Raw genomic sequence first — 15,311 nt, forward strand, 5'->3', positions numbered from 1 at the left:
CCTATGGGGCAGTTCTACTCTGTTCTGTAGGGTCACTATGAGTCGGAATCAGCTCAACAACAAAGAGCAACACAACAACAAACCATTGGACTAGATAATTCCTGAGGCCCCTTCCAGTACTGAGCCGAAGGTCTTCTCAGCTCACAGTCTGTCGTTGGCGCCCTTCACTATAGAGAGGGACACAGAGGGAAACAAATCCAGAACCCCAATTGCCAGTGGCCGCCTTTGGAAACTCCACCCCAATGCCTGGTGTTCTGGATGGGCTCCTGCCCAACTGGCCTGAGGAGACCAGCCCCGGGGCCAAACTAGAATAAACTGATGGGTGGGTGCCTGAAATCCACCATTAGAGCACCACCTTTCTCATTTAAAGTCGCCAAGTCCCCCCAAACTTTTTTCATGAGAATGAATTACCTTTCCTTTCACTGGAGTCATGAAAAAGAAAGCTTGGGTTGCTGCCAATATACCTGCATGCTGTCAGAGGATGAGGGTGTCATTACTGGCAAAGCCCAAAACTTGGACAACAGCAGACCAAACAATTTAGAGATACCTCGGCTAAGGCTCTGAAATGGGGTGGAAGTTCTCCAGGAATGCCAAAGAAAGTTGTTGAGTAAATGAAAGAATGAATGGACAAAAAAACAAAGAAGCCATTGCCGAAATGCATCTCTCTCTTGAAAGGGTCACTATAGAAGCTGTTTATCAGTCATGTTTACCTTGGTGTGAATGAAGTACCTTACAGCAAGAGTTGATAGAGGGAGGGAAATTGGGTGCCACTAATTAAGGACAGAGTAACACAAAAGGAAAGGTGAAGGATGTGAGTCAATCACCCACATAACTTTCTTTGTTCTATCCCTGACTCCTCCCTACTTCTCTACCTTACCTCATCCCACCCCCAGCCTCCTCCTCACACTCTACCCCTGCCTTCCTTGCTGGAAGCCTGGCCCAACTGCAGGGCCCAGGTGATGGAAGGTGCTTTCAGGGTGAGGGGAAAGGTATTTGGCCTGGAAACAGGAGTCCTGGGGAGGGGGTGTCAGTGTTTGGTGTTCCCAAGGGGCGTGGCCGCTGGGTGTAAACATGGAGTTGGGGCAGTGGCTTCCGGCCTGAACTAGGGGCCTAAAGACTTGGAAATTCCTACCTGGCCTTTTGCTCCTGTTCCCACCTGCCACCACAGCCCCCCTTCACTTCACAAACAAAGCACAGACGGAAGTCAGAGAAGTTTTTGCAAAGACATCTGCCCCTGCCTGTGGCCTCTGCCCTCAGGAAGTCCCAGGACATACCTCGGCTTTAGCCTCCAGGACCGAGGACCCAGGACGGTTCACACTCTCACAGACCATTCTCCTGGCCCTGCTCCCCTCTTCGGAGCACCTTCCATCTACAAAAGCCCAGGTAGGATTTAAAAAACAAAACAAAATAAAACAAAATCCTCTCATGATTTCCCACATTCAGGGGCTGAGAAGCCAGGCCAATGAGCTATGTCACTTACAACAGCTCACTGACCCTTTCTGGGTCTAAGTGTCTTTAAGTATAAAATGGAAATAACAGTTCAGTCTGGCATCCCTTGAAGGACACAATCTGTGTGAAGGCAGTTTGAAAGTATAAAGCACCTTAAAGGGTCAGGAGTTTAAGTTTTAGAACATCTAACTGGGGGTTCAAATCCTGGCTCCCCTTCTCAATAGCTGGTGGTCTTGGGCAAGTTACCAAATTCTTGGAGCCTTGGTTTTCTCATCAGAGACGCTCACAGGACCTGTTCCTCTGGCAGTTTTGGGAGGTGGATTAAATGAGATAATGTATGCAAGTCACCTAGCCCAGGGCCCAACAGGTGCTAGAAGTTAGTTCCCTATTACTGTATTTCAACAAATTTAAGGAGTCCTTGGGTGGCACAGGAGCCCTAGTGGCGCAGTGGTTAAGAGCTTGGCTGCTAACCAAAAGGTCAGCAGTTCAAATCCATCAGCCCCTCCTTGGAAACCCTATGGGGTAGTTCTACTCCGTCCTATAGGGTCGCTATGAGTCGGAATTGACTTGATGGCAACAGGTTTTGTTGGCACGAATAGTTAAGCACACCCTCTCAGAGGTGCCTTGGAAGACAGGCCTGGCGATCTGTTTCTGAAGGGTCACAGCCTTGAAAACCCTATGGAGCAGTTCTACTCTGCATACATGGGGTCGCCATGAGTCAGAATTGACTCCACAGCAACTAACAGCAAGGTTGTACAACAAGGTTGTAAAGTGCACTGTTATTTTACATTCCACTAAGAAAGAAAAATGTCGGACAAATAATTCTGAGACACATCTCGATTTCTAAGATGTATGCACCTTAGAATTGATGAAATACTGTATTATTGGGAGGGCGAGTAGGGAGGAAAGAAGAACGTCAATCTCTGTAGCAGTGGTTCTCCACTCAGGATGCACTTTAAACCAATTACACCAGAACCTCCGGAGTGCGGCCCAGTAATCTTTCTGTGCCTTGGTGTCCCCATCTGCAAAACTGGGATAATTATGGAATCTACTGCTGGGGCTACTGTTTGTATTATTTGTTGTTGTGGAACCCTAGTGGCACAGTGGTTAAGAGATTGGCTGCTAACCGAAAGGTCGGCAGTTCCAATGCACTAGCCGCCCCTTGGAAACTCTGTGGGACAGTTCTACTCTGTTCTGTAGGGTTGCTAGGAGTCGGAATTGACTCGACAGCAATGGGTTTGGTTTTTTGGTTTAGTTAGCTTCCATCGAGTGTCTCATGGTGACTCCATGCACAACGGAATAAAATGCTGCCCAGTCCTACACTATCCCCATGATTGGTTGCAGATTGGACCATTGTGATCCATAGGGTTTTCACTGGCTGTTATTCAGAAATAGATCACCAGGCCTTTCTTTCTAGTCTGTCTTAATCGGGAAGCTCTGCTGAAACCTGTTCAGCATCACAGCAACACACAAGCCTCTGCTGACGGATGGTGTTCGTACGTGATGTGCATTGGCTGGAAATCCCACCAGGGTCTCCCACTTGGAAGGGGAGAATTCTACCCCCAAACCACCAATGCCTGTTGTTACTATTAAATGGGTTAATTCATGTAAGGAATTTAGGACAGTTCCAGGTCAACAGAAATGCTCCAATAAACGTTAAGGATTAGTCCTCTCCATACCTCCAGGTCTTGGCACACAGTAGATGCTTCATCAATGGTGGTTGAATGCAGGAACAGACATTGTCTTGGGACTGCTGCCCCTCCCCCGTCTAGCCGGAAGAGGCCCACTCTGGCCTCTGTTAGGGGTGGGGGCCCAAGAAGAGGCTTACCTGCCCACTGGCCTTCAGTCCAAAGTTCAAGGGAGCCCCACCCCTCCAGGCAGGTGCTGCACCCCACCCCCATGGCCGCTGTAGTGAGGAGGGAGCCACTGCACAGGGACCTGCCATGGCCTCCTGGAGTCTGTGACAAGAACCAAACTTCTCCCCACTCCCCCCACCCTTTCCTGCTTTTACTATTTTCTTTTCCATAAAGATTAGTCTGCGTTGCTTCTCTATCAAGGCCTGGAGGATAAACATGTGGTCCGGAGGCAGAGAAACCCCAGGCCTGAAGGCCCTGCTGCCCCCACGCTGGCAGCATAAACCCGGGGCTTTTAAGCAAGGAATGGTTTTCAGTAAATCTCTCCTATCAGCAGAAACCTTTGAAAGAGTTTGTTTAAAGGCCAGGGAGATAAACAGCAAGGAGAAGTGTTTGTTTAAGATGTATGTTCTGTGTGGCCACTCTGGGGCCGGGATTTACATCTATGGGGAGAGGAACCACTCAGAAACCAAGGTGGGGGCCTCCTGGGGCCCGCTGGGTATAGACTGCAGCCCCAGCAGGGACCTAGCTCATCAGGGGACACCTGCAGCCCCTCCCAGGCCTGGGAGTGGGGGTGGGGTGGAAAGGAGCTGCAGGAATGGGGGGAGCCCCCCTCAGCCTGCTTGGGAGAGAAGAGGCACCTAGAAGAATCCCCCAGAAGCCAGCACTCCCAAAGTTCAGAACAGGCTCAGGGCCCACCCTAATGGCCTCATATTCAACAGTCCAACATAAATGAGGGATTGAATCTGGGTGGTACCGTTGAATCTGGGTATTACCAGGTCTGTGACCTTGGGCAAGCCATTTAACCCTGAATTAGAGCCCTAGCTCCTCTTGGTGAAAATAACAATGCCCACCTCAAGGGTTCTGAGTCGTCCTTCTTTCATTTGACTAATATTTATTGAGCACCGCTACCTTATGCACTGTGGTAGGTGCTGGGGCTACAACAGTAAACAAAATAAACAAAAGTCTCTGCCCTTTTGGAGCGTAAAACACAGGGAGACAGACAACCAGTATCATAATAAGTAAATTATATACTATGCTAGAAGGTGATACGCGCTGTGGAAAGAAATAGAGCAAACAAAAAAAACTCATTGCCATTGAGTCAATTCCAGTTCATACCTACCCTACAGGACAGAGTAGAACTGCTCCATAGGGTTTCCAGAAGCAGACTGCCACATCTTTCTCCCACAGAGCAACTGGTGTGTTCGAACCACCAACCTTTCGATGGGCAGCCAAGCGCCCAACCATTGCACCATCAGGGCTCCTTAAAAACAAAGCAGGGTACAAGGAATTGGGAGAAGATAGTCAGGTTTGGCTTCACTGAGAAGGAGATCTTTGAAGGAGATGCAGATATTTGAGGGGAGAGCAGTCCAGGCAGAAGATTTGGCCAGGACAGATTCCTGGGGGATTAAAACAAATACAGTAAGCATTTGGTATGGGGGCAGTGGTGGTTTAGTGGTAGAACTGTCTCCTTCCATGTGGGAGCTCCAGGTTCGATTCCTGGCCAGTATACCTCATCTGCAGGCACCACTCGTTTTGTCAGTGAAGGCTTGTGTGTTGTTATGATGTTGAACAGGTTTCAGCAGAGCTTCCAGATTAAGACAGACTTGGAAAAAAGGCTGGAAATCTACTTCTGAAAATCAGCCAGTGAAAACTTTATGGATCACAAAGGTCCAATCCAAAACCAATCATGGGGATGGCACAGGACGGGGCAGCATTTAGTTCCATTGTGCATGGGGTCACCATAAGTCAGGGACCAACTCGACAACAGGTAACAACAACAACAACAAAGCACTTAGTACGAGCCCTGGAGGATAGTCCTGTGGTCAGTAAGTAATCACTGATGTTGTTATTACTCTCATTGAAACCGTTACTGAGGGTTGGGGTGGGCAGGAGAGCCTTCAGGAGGAAGAAGGACCTAAGCTGGGTTTCCCCTGGAATTCCTCCTCCCTGCCAAATAGAAAAGAGAGAAAGGCTCTGGAGAAAAGGCATCTTAGAGGTGGGGAGAGAGGAGACTAATGACAGAGCCTATTGCCCAAACCCGGCTGATGCTGGAGGGGTCTATGGGTGAAGGCAGTTGGATTCTCAAAGTCTCAGCCTAGATAGGAGGCTGGTCTCTGATCCTGGCTCTGGTCCTCACCCACCAGGTGATTTGGGGCAAGTCACTCTCTCCTTTCCAATACAATGGGAATGACATATACTCTCCTCACTAATGGTTAAAGAGCCCAGGTGGCACAGTGGTTAAGCGCTTAGCTGCTAACCGAAGGGTCAGTGGTTCAAACCCACTAGCCACTCCATGGGGAAAGACGAGGCAATCTGCTTCCTTAAAGATTACAGCATTGGGACAGTTCCACCCTGTCCTGTAGGGTTGCTATGAGTTGGAACTGACTCAACAGCAGTAGATTTTTCAGTAATGGTTGTGAGGATGAAAGGATGTATGGTGTGTGTTTGGGCCTGGAACATAGCTGTTGTTGTTGTTAGGTGCCGTCAAGGTGGTTTCAACTCATAGTGACCCTGTGTATCACAGAACAAAACACTGCCCAGTCCTATGCCATGCTCACAATCATTGTTATGCTTGAGCCCATTGCTGCAGTCACTGTGTCTATCCCCCACATGTCGGTCAGTTTGTCTTACTGTGGGGGCTTGTGTGTTGCTGTGATGCCGGAAGCTATGCCATCGGTATTCAGATACCAGCAGGGTCACCCATGGTGGACAGGTTTCAGCTGAGCTTCCAAACTAAGACAGACTAGGAAGAAGGACCCCACAGTCTACTTCTGAAAAGAATTAGCCAGTGAAAACCTTATATGGAACACAGTAGGTGCTCAATAAATGTTGGGTTTGCATTTTGTGCCCTCCCTCATCCTTTCAGGTACCTTCTCAGCTCCTCCAGGGGAGGGTGAGCTGGATGATGATGGGCCACCAAGTCCCAGAATTGGAGGAGAGGGGGTCAGGCAGCTGAGCATCATTTTCACGTAGCTGAAGGGCCATCCCACATGAGAAGGGTTAACGCGTTAGCTTAACAGTACTGACAGTTGGAAAGTTCCTCCTGAGCATGAGTGAAAACCTGTTTCCCTAAAGTTCCTACCTTCTCGTTTGGAGCTAACATGTTCACAGGAATTGGCTGATCTGGGGTAGAAGCAGAGCAGTGGGGAACCCTGCTTTGGTAGGAGTTTGGACCAGCTGACCTCTGGGATCCCTTCCAGCTCTGAAACTTTGGGAATTACCTTCTTTCCTTCCCAAGCTCCACAGTCCATCAAGATCAGCCCACACACCTGATTTTCTCCATTATCTCATGAAAAGTTGACTGACCTGTGTCCCATCCCCTGGGGTTCTGCCACATGACAGGCTAGCATGTCTGATAGATAAATCCGTGCTAAATATAGAATGATCACAGATGAGCATGTTAGCCCTGCCAGGCAACTCAGGGACATGTTAATAGGGCCTAGCAAGTGTTCACTCAAAGGTGTGAAGAATGATGGAATTTCAGGCCCTGTGGGAGAGACAAACGGACAGATATGTTTGGGAAAACACACCTGAAGAGTTTATCAAATAGTTCGTATTCTTATTAGTTACCATTGAGTCAATTCTGACTCTTGGCCACCCTATGTGTACGGAGTAGAACTACTCCATAGGGTTTTCAAGGCTGTGACTTTTCGGAAGCAGATTGCCAGGCCTGTCTTCCAACGTGCCTCCAGGTAGGTTCAAACTCTCAACCTTTTGGTTAGTAGTGGAGTGCTTAACCATTTCTGCCACTCAGGAACACCTCAGATAGTTCTTGTTGTTAGGTGTCATCAAGTCAATTTCGACTCATAGCAACCCCATATGACAGAGTAGAACTGCCCCATAGGGTTTTCTAGGCTGTTATCTTTATGGGAGCAGATTGCCAAGTCTTTCTCCCATGGCGCTGCTGGGTGGGTTAGAACCACCAACCTTTCAGTGAAGCACTTCCTGTCCCATTGTGCCATCAATCAAAAAAAAAAAACTCTAACCCATTGCCATCTAGCTGATTCCCATTCATAGTGGCCCTGTAGGATGGAGTAGAACTACCCTATAGGGTTTTCAAGGCTGTAGTCTTTACAGAAGCAGACTGCCACATCTTTCTCCTGCAGAGCAGCTGGTGGGTTCAAACAACCGACCTTTTGGTTAGTAGCTGAGCGCTTAACCACAGTGCCACCAGGGCTCCTTCAATAGTTCTAATACTCTCCAAACCCTACCTACAATAAGACTAGCTAAGATCACAGACCGTGGCTCCAGACTTCAAAGGGCTGGAGTCCCCTCCTTGTCTGTTCCTTGTGAACCAGCTGAAGTACCAGGCAATCTATGCGCCTTCTCCTTGCTCCATCGATGCCTTGCCAAGGAGAACCCGCTGGCCTGGCAGCTGCAAGCCAGCACTTTTCTTTTCAAAGCCTTTGCATCTCCTTCCCCTCCTCCTCCTCCTCCTTCCTTCCCACCAACTCCCCCCCGCCCCGCCAAAAGGAGGATGCCCCTTCTGTTGAGTACACAGCCTGTAATTTTGCTGTCAGATCTCAGCCAGGAGGTCAGTGTTGTGACTGACTGTGTAAAGATCGCTCCCTTAAGGGTAATTACAATAAATTCCCCTCTGAAGGACAACTCTCTCTGGATAGAATACAAGAAAACCCTGGAGCCCCCATTCACGGAAATTCATGATTTCTGCCGCTGTCACTGGCACCCTGGTAGGCAATACCTCAAGGCACTCCAACTACACTAAGGTAAGTCTGCAGAGAGGTGGCTGTGGCAGGACCCTGGCCATGGGGTGGATGGCCAAGCAGCAAGAGGGGGACCCAGAGAGGCCACCCTGGGGAGCTGCGGTCCTGGGTGGCTGAGCAGGAACTGGGCCAGAGTCAGGAGCACCGGTCTGCTGAGCTGGCCACACCCTGAATTGGGAACATGAGAAGGCCCCACTAACATCCACACAGAAGGGAAGACCCCTTGACATTCACTCATTCCTTTGTTTAACAGGTTGGCTTTGAGTGCCGATCACCTGTCCTGAGCTACACTAGGTACTAAGGGGCACCCCAACATGGAGCAACACAGCCCCCTCTAGAAAGAGCTGGAGAGCCCTTGGCAAAACAAAGGCTCACATGTGAAAGATGAATCCTTATCCAAGCCCCCACCGCCATCCCCAGACCCCTTTGGAGGGGGCGACACCCTGACCCCTGTCCCCATCTGCCTCAAGGGAGGGTGGCAGAAACACCCAGGACCTCCAGGTCTAGCATTCACACTTCAGCAAACCTGCACTCCCACTTCTGCCATCCCAGGGAGACCCCGGCGAGAGTTGGGGAGTCACTCACCCACAACAAACAGTTAAAAGGAAGAAAGCTGGTCTGGCGATATCAATGCACTTTGATAACAATAAACTCTGCTTTTAATTTATGCTAATGTGGAGGGCTGTGGTGACAGTAAGGACTAAATTACAGAGTGGCTTTCGAGCTGGTAATTATCCCTCCATTTTTTTGCTGCTCTGGAAGATGGACACACAATTATGCTCTCTTGCTGTATATTAATACAGATTCTTGACATCTTCAGCAGACCTGGAGCTGTCATCGAGCTTTTTGTCTCCTTTAATTGAAAATTAATGGTTACTGGGTTGCCACGGAAACAGAGGCCACGGACGCCAATGGTGCTCACGGCTCGCCGAGGGACTGGCAGCGTCAGGAGTCCGGAATGACCTTGAAAGTTAAAAGAAAAAAAAAACTTAAAAAAGAAGGGGAGAGGAGGGGAAATGAGGACAGGAGGGTGGGAGAGTGGATGTCAGAGCTGAAGAGGGAAGGGGGGAGAGGGAGAAAAAAGAGAAGGAGAGGAGAGAACAGCATAAGAGGGAATGGAGAGGAAACAAAAATTTAAAAGAAGAGAGAAAATTGCAGGAGGTTGGGAGCATGGACACTTGAGGGGGGAGCTTAAATTAATAAGTTTTACCTCTCTCTGTTTGCCTCTTATCTCTCTCTGTTTTAAAAGACCCGTTGAAAGCCGGGAGCTTGGTCTCTTTAGCACCCAAATCCTTGATTCTACAAATCTGTAGACATAAGAAAGAGTATCAGCAAGAGCCCCCATGAGGAGGAGACAAGGGCCCCTTGGTGCCCTGGGAGGTGGCAGGCAGAGCAGGGGGCAGGGACGAGGTGTGCCACGGACACTTCCTAGGGGCCAAGTGTCAGAAACGGGGCGGAGAGGGGCTGCTTCATGGGGAGCCGGGAGCCGCCACAGCATTGCTCCAACAGTAATGAGCAGGTGAAAGGGCTCTGTCGGCTGGGCCTTCAGCCTGAAGACACAACAGAAGAACTCAAATGAGTCCTAGATGGGAGGTACCCAGCGAGCAGGAGGGCCCTGGCAGGGGGAGGCAACATTTGCCAGGAAGATAAGAGATAAAGAGAGGCACTTCTACACCACCAGGACAGCCAGTGGCTTTGGGCTTGGGAACATTTTCTCCTAGGAGAAATTGGCAGACCCATCTTAGGGGCAGTGGGGACCCCTGAGTGCTCTATCAGGGATGGTGAGCTCCTTGCAGAGAGGCTCACCCTGCCAGTTCCTTCGCCCAGAACACATGCTCCAGAAATGCAATTCAATTCATTCAACAATCACTGGGTGCTTATGGAGAGCCAGGCATCAAGGTAAACTTTGGGGTCACAAAGATGAATAAGATGCAGACACTGCCCTAGATAGACTCGCAATCGGAGGTGGGGGTAAATAGATACATAAAACTATTACAAATTTAGCCATCCCCTCAAAGGTTTCTCTACAAGGATGTTCATCACAGTGTTGTTTATAATAGCAAACGTCTACAAGCAATCTGGATGACCAGCAGCTGAGGACTGATACAATAATATGCCTTCACAATAGATGGATCCTGACAGAAGGGGAGAAAAATGTGGATGGAACAGAACTCAAATTCTTAGAAAGTCCAGACTTACTGGACTGGTTGAGACTAGAGGACTCCCCGAGACTATCGCCCTGAGATACTCCATAAACCTTGAACCAAAATTATCCCCTGAGTTTGCCTTTGGCTAAATAACAGATTGGCTCATAAAATAAAGAATATTACCCGTGAGTACTGCTCACCTTTAAAAAATCATCTATTTGAGACCAAAAGGACAACAATTATGCTAAAGCAAAGATAAAAGGGTAAGGGGACAGGGAAACCAGATTACTGGAAACGAAACATCCAGAAGGGAATTAATGAGAATGTTGACACATTGTGGGAAATGTAACCAATGTTACTGAACAATTTTTGTAATAATTGTTAAATGGGAACCTAATTTGCTGTGTAAACTTTCACTGAAAACACAGTAAAATATTATTTAAAATAATAATAATGTACTTGTGATACACCAAAAAGATAAAGCATTGTACAGTCATTTTAAATTATGTTGGAGAAGAATATTTAATGACGTGGGGAAAGGTCCTTGATATTTTAGTTAATGACAAAATCAAATTACAAAACAGTGATGTATTCATGATTCCATGATCTTATTTCTAAATTGTTAGATATGTGTGCATTAAGTATGCCGTAATAGAAAGTTACATAATTGCATGTGTAAATAGGTGAGTGTGTGAATATGCGTGTGAGTGTATGAATATTTGTGAATGTGCGTGAGTTTGTGTGAGTGTGTGTATGAGTGTGTGCTTAAAAAAATAGGCAATATAGTAATACCTTACCATAGTTATCTCTGGCTGGTTTATTATGGCTGACCTTTATTTCCTTTTTTGTGCTTTTCTGTATTTTCCAAATTTTCTACAATAAATATATACAGCTTTTATAAACAGAAAATAGAAACTTGGTTTAAAATTAGTTTCTCTATGAGCCAGTGCCCTTAAAGTTAAAATTCTCAATGAGGATCCCCCCCATGCTTCTGCAGAGACTGGGCCCCCTTGTCTAGGAGCTCCCCCCGAGAAATCAGACTCATCAATGGCCAGTGCTCCATGGAGTGGGGGGCTGAGGACTACCAGGAGGAGCTGCAGGGTAGGCCATTGTCAGTAGGCCTTGGGTGTGCCTCAGCCCTGGAGAGGTTCCTCCAGGAACTCCCCTTCCGGGTTCCCAGTGAACCTTTGGGGAAGCATCACTACCTTCGCCTCATATTCTGACTTGAGTGTGGACCACAAGCCCCTCAAGGGCCATGAAAGAGTCTCTTTCATTGGGACTCTGGTATCTCATTGGGCCTCAATAACTATTTGCCAAGTTGAAAATTAACAGCAGATATTTACTGAGTAATTACTCATTGCCACAACTCTGAGAGAGATATTATTATCCTACTTCACAGACAAGGCAACTGAGGCCCCCCCAAAAACAAACCAAAACCAAACCGGTTGCCATTGAGTTGACTTCAACTCATGGTGACACCATATGTTACAGAGTAGAACTGAGCTCCATAGTGTTTTCTTGGCTGTAATCTTTACAGAAGCAGGTCTCCAGGCCTTTCTTCCACAGTGCTGCTGGGTGGGTTTGAATCACTAACCTTTCAGTTAGTAGCCACGAGCAAACCCTTTGCACCACCCAGGGACTTCAACTGACTCCCAGAGAGGCTACCTGATGTGCCCCAAGTCATACAGCTGGTTGGTGGCAGAGTGGGAACCCAATCCCAGGGACTGTCTGCCTCTAAGTTCTACTCTCCGCACCTCTCTCTGTTACCGTTGTCCCTTGCCAGGGCCAGAGAACCTAAGTGCAACTAGAAGCCTCTCAGAATCACTAGAATTTCTGGCATAATCGCCATTCTGAGAGGTCACCATGGTAAACAGCATGTTTTCACGGCTTTTGTGCCCCTGACCTGCCTTTGGCAGGGCTAGGAGAGGATAGTCATGTTACCCCTAGTTAGAGTAGCAACTTTGAAGAAAGAGCAGCTGCAAGTGGGCCTCTCAGGAAATGCATTCTTTCTGCCTCTGAGTAGACATGTCCTTTAATCCCTGCCCGACTCGGGCCCCACACTCACCTGGACAGGAGAGAGCTCTGTCTCTCACCCCCAGTTCACTCTTCTACCTCTGCCAAGTCCCAGTCTCCCAAATCAGATTCCACACTCATTTCTTCCAGGAAGGTTTCAGGAGATTAACTTGGAGTGGCCACTATTATCCCTCCACTCTGCCCCCGATAATAAATAAAGCTACACTTATCGTGCACGTCCTATGTGATAGTCCCTACTCCAAGCACTTTCCACGTGTTCACTCCATTAATCATCTTAACAGCCTTATGAGGATGTGCTACTATTTTATCCCCACTGAGAAACAGAGAGGTTAGCCCACTTGCCCAAGGCCATACAGCAAATAAGTGGCAGAGCCAGAATTCAAACCCAGGTGGTCTGAGTCCAGAAGCCACTTTCTGAACCACCATACCACACTCCAGTGACGATGCAAGGGTTTGAGGTTTCACTCAAATTTTGTTGCACCGGATGACCGGTCCATTTGGCTGGGCTCTTGTGACATTTCAATGATGAGGCAGGTCGAGGTGGTGGCCTTCTCAGAACAGGATCTTGCATTTGTAGACAGGTGGAAACAGGTTCGTCTCCTTTCTTGAGGGTGTATTGTGCTGCCACGTTGGCCTGCGAGCCTCTCAGGGTAAAGTCAATTCTGTCCTCACTGGCCCTGCCACCAACACTGAGGACAAGTTCCACATATGGGGAAGGGACACGTGCCCCTAACACAGGGACTGCTGGCTGCCTGACTGGCCAACAGACTGACCAGGCGAGTAGGGACAGCTATAGGGGAAGGGTCCCAGATGAGGGACCTCTATGGACCTGCCCTGGCCCTGGCTGAGCCCTGAGAACCCGAGGAGGCCTGACTTCCTCTTCTCTCCACCCTCCTCCTTTCCACCCTCGCCTGCCCTTCTCCACCTCTCCCTGTCCTTTCCCCCACCTCCCTGCCTTGACCCTGCCCACTTCCCTCCCCACCCACTTTCCCAGAGAGAGAACAAACAAGAAGACAAACCCAGCAGCGGCAGCGGGTGGTGGCAGTGAGGGGAACAGGCTAACTTGCCTTCATTTCCCTGGCTTCCCTGATCCCAACCTTAATCCCCGCTCAGCATCCTGTCAGCCGGGTTGTTCTCAAGCTGACATTGCTGCAGGCGCCTTCTCGGCAGCCTTTCCTCAGATCTGCCTCCTCCGGGACTTCTAAAGAGGAGGCCGAAATTTCTCTGTTACAGCCGGCTTCACTCGCTGCCCTCAAGCAAAGCCTATGCTCCCAGGGGGCCCCGGGGGGAGGGGGCTTCAGGGGGCAGTGCCAGCCCTGAAGTTTCAGAGGAAGAGGGGAGGATGGAGGTGGCTGGATCCTGGAGGCTTCCAGAGTGAGGGTCAGGCCTGCAGCAGGGGCTCAGCCAGTGCTGTGGGTCTCCTCAAAGCAGGGAGGGCCTTGCTCAGATGTGTGGGCCTGTAAGATAGAGGCGAAACTGAGGCCGAAGCCCAGGGAATCCAGGCCGGCGCTAGCTCTGGCTGTGGAGGAGGCAGGGAGATCACAGTTCAAGATGAGTTTAGAGAAAGGAACAGCTGAGGCCTGCACGGAGTGTGTGTGTGAGAGAAAACACTTCTGTGCACATTAATCGGTCAATCAAGTCTGCAAGGACTTCCTGGACACCTACTAGGTGCTGGGTGCTGGGAGAAAGACAGGGAAAGCAGCCCAGAGAAGGGACAAAGTGTGAGCTTGGCGTGAGGTGACCGGGATGCCAAACCCAGCTCGACACATGATCACTGTGTGGCTTTGGGTCAGTCACTTGACTTCTCTGAGCCCTATTTTTCTCATCTCTAAGGTAGAAGAGTGGTCATTAAATTGTCCTTGCAGACGAATGTGAAGTTTAGAGACAACATGTATAGAAGGCCCAGCACCTGGGGTTTAGGATGACTTTGACTATATATGTCATTGTCCATGAGGGACATTGGAGTCCAGAGCTTTGTCTGAGTTTTCATGAATGGGGACTCTACATGCAGGGGAGGGGAGTCACACGAGAGCAGGTGTGTGTGCAGGCAAGTGTCTGGGCAGGGCCCCTTGAAACTGCTGTGAATCCCTATGTTTGAAATTAGGCTCACCCGCAGCAGCCTGAACAAACATCCTGACAGGGGGCTCTGCCAGCCCTGCCCCTCCCCACACACTCCCACTCGCTGGCTTGCAACACATCCATCCATCTGCCCACCACTTGCCAAGGGGACACGGATGCAAGATGCTCCTGGAAACCCAGGAAGGGGTGCTCCTTGAGCCTCCTTACATAGCCCTTCTCTTCTGGGACACCCTTAGAGCCACAAGTGCTCCAGCGACTAAACTGGAAGGTAGTAAAGGAGATCCCAGGAGCTCGACTTCCTGTTCTGGGCATTTGCCTTCAGGCAGAGAACTCTGAGATCAAGGTGCAAGCTGGGTGGGTTTTATGAAGGTGGGAGGCAATAGTGGGTCAGTGGTGGAATTCTCACCTTCCATGCAGGAGACCTGGGTTCTATTCCTAGCCAATGCACCTCACGTGCAACCACTACTCCATCTGTCAGTGGAGGCTTCTGTGTTGCTATGATGCTGAACAGGTCCCAGTGGCGCTTCCAGACTAAGATGAACTAGGAAGAAAGGCCTGGCAATCTACTTCTGAAAATCAGCCACTGAAAACCCTATGGATCAAATAGTCTGATTCCATTGTACATGAATTAGGGGCCAACTCGATGGCAGCTAAAAACAACACAGAGCAAGGCTGTCTTCCCAAAGGCAGAGGGGCTGGGTGAGTGCAGAGAGGTTGTCTCCTCATCCAATTTTCCATTCCATGGAGTGGGAGGGAGGGAGTCCTAAAGAGAGGTCTACAAACAGGTTCTGGATTCGGGTCCTCTACCTCCTCAGTATGATTCCTCCCTGGAGCAGTAAAAAGAGCACTGGCTCTTTCTATTGCCAGGATATACATAGCTGGGTAGTTTTAAACAAGTTACTTAACCTCTCTGAGCCTTGGTGTCCTCATCAGTAAAACGGGAGTAGTATTGCCTAGCTGTCAGTGTTGTGGTGAGAAAAAAATAAAACAACACATGTAAAGCACTTACAACAGTGCCCAGC

The 15,311-nt window shown here is 49.1% G+C and overlaps 1 long non-coding RNA gene across 1 annotated transcript in view; it reads right to left on the bottom strand.

Annotated features, from left to right (window-relative positions):
- Positions 1-8,660: 8,660 nt before the first annotated feature.
- The window catches only part of LOC105756439 (uncharacterized), a 30,046-nt gene continuing 23,395 nt past the window's right edge, over positions 8,661-15,311 (bottom strand). Inside the window, exon 2 of the long non-coding RNA XR_001121507.1 lies at positions 8,661-8,992. This is a non-coding gene — a long non-coding RNA (uncharacterized LOC105756439). The remainder of the gene's footprint in view (positions 8,993-15,311) is intronic.

Source organism: Trichechus manatus, unplaced genomic scaffold (genome assembly GCF_000243295.1).
Source record: "Trichechus manatus latirostris isolate Lorelei unplaced genomic scaffold, TriManLat1.0 scaffold00065, whole genome shotgun sequence".
Lineage (NCBI taxonomy): Eukaryota > Metazoa > Chordata > Mammalia > Sirenia > Trichechidae > Trichechus > Trichechus manatus.